This window comes from Ovis canadensis, chromosome 17 (genome assembly GCF_042477335.2).
Source record: "Ovis canadensis isolate MfBH-ARS-UI-01 breed Bighorn chromosome 17, ARS-UI_OviCan_v2, whole genome shotgun sequence".
Lineage (NCBI taxonomy): Eukaryota > Metazoa > Chordata > Mammalia > Artiodactyla > Bovidae > Ovis > Ovis canadensis.
In genome coordinates this window covers 24,999,872-25,001,348 of record NC_091261.1, presented here as the reverse complement: position 1 = coordinate 25,001,348, position 1,477 = coordinate 24,999,872, and positions in this window count along the sequence as shown.

Genomic DNA, 1,477 nt, shown 5'->3' with positions numbered 1-1,477 from the left:
GGCTCCGCCGTCCCTAGGATTCTCCAGGCAAGAGTACTGGAGTGGGTTGCCCTCCAATGAATGAAAGTGAAAAGTGAAAGTGAAGTTGCTCAGTCATGCCTGACTCTTAGTGACCCCATGGACTGCAGCCTACCAGGCTCCTTCGTCCATGGGATTTTCCAGGCAAGAGTACTGGAGTGGGGTGCCATTGGCTTCTCCTATACAGCCCTCAAGCCACATCTATTCTGCCTCGTGGATTTTCATAAATAAAATCCTGTTGGAATACTGACACACCTATTTGTTTACCTATCATCCATAGTGGTTTTTATGCAACAGTAACAAAATTGAGTAGTTGTGACACAGACTATTTAGCCTGGAATGACAAAAAAATATTTACTAAAGTACAGAAAGTTTGTGATCCCCAATATAGAAAAACAGAAGGAAGACAGCAGTCATCTCGCTAGAAAATATGCAAGCCGAAAGGCAATGGAATGACATCCAAAAAGTGCAGAAAGAAAAAACTACCTAGTGAGTATTTGCGGTGGCTTCCCTCGCGGCTCAGTTGGTAAAGAGTGCAATGTGGGAGGCCTGGGTTCAATCCCTGGGTCGGGAAGATCCCCTGGAGAAGGAAATGGCAACCCACTCCAGTATTCTTGCCTGGGAAATCCCATGGTCAGAGGAGCCTGTGGGCTACAAAGAGCCCATGGGGTCACAGAGTCCGACACAACTGAGTGACTATCACTTCACTTCACCAGTGAAAATGTCATTCAAAACAAAGGTGAGATAGACGTTTTTAGACAAAAGTTGAGAATTCTTTCCTTGAGTGTCTGCTCTACGTGATATATTAAAGAAAATTCTTTAGGCTGAAGGAAAATGATACTAGATGGAAAACTGGATCTACACCAAGAAACAGAGTGCTGGAAATAGATTTGGCACAGTTGAGTCAACATCGAAGAGACCGCTTTGGAAAGCTCGAGTCTGACACTGTGCTCATGAGCAGCACTTTGGACCGCCTGCTGTATCCGCCATGCATGCAGCGCCCCAAACAAGCAGACGAGACTCCTTTCCAGGAAAAGAAGTGTGAACTTGGACTAAAGCAGAGTTTGGCAAACTACAGCCTATGAGCCAGCCACCTGTTATATGTAGAAAGTGCAAAATAATTAAGAATGCCTAACTTACCTATCAGTTCAGTTCAGTTCAGTCGCTCAGTTGTGTCCGACTCTTTAAAATTTCAAAATTAATAAGTGAATTTAGTCACTTGAACATAAAGCCAATATATCAAATTCAAGTGCATATATAAAGAACAAGTATCAGAATATAAAAATTAATAATGATACATACAATAATATGTTTATATAGTATACAATACTATATATAATATAAAATAATATAACAATAATAGTATGAGGCTTTCCTCATAGCTCAGTCGGTAAAGAATTTGCCTGCAATGCAGGAGACCTGCGTTTGATTCCTGGGTCAGGCAGATCCCCTGGAGAAG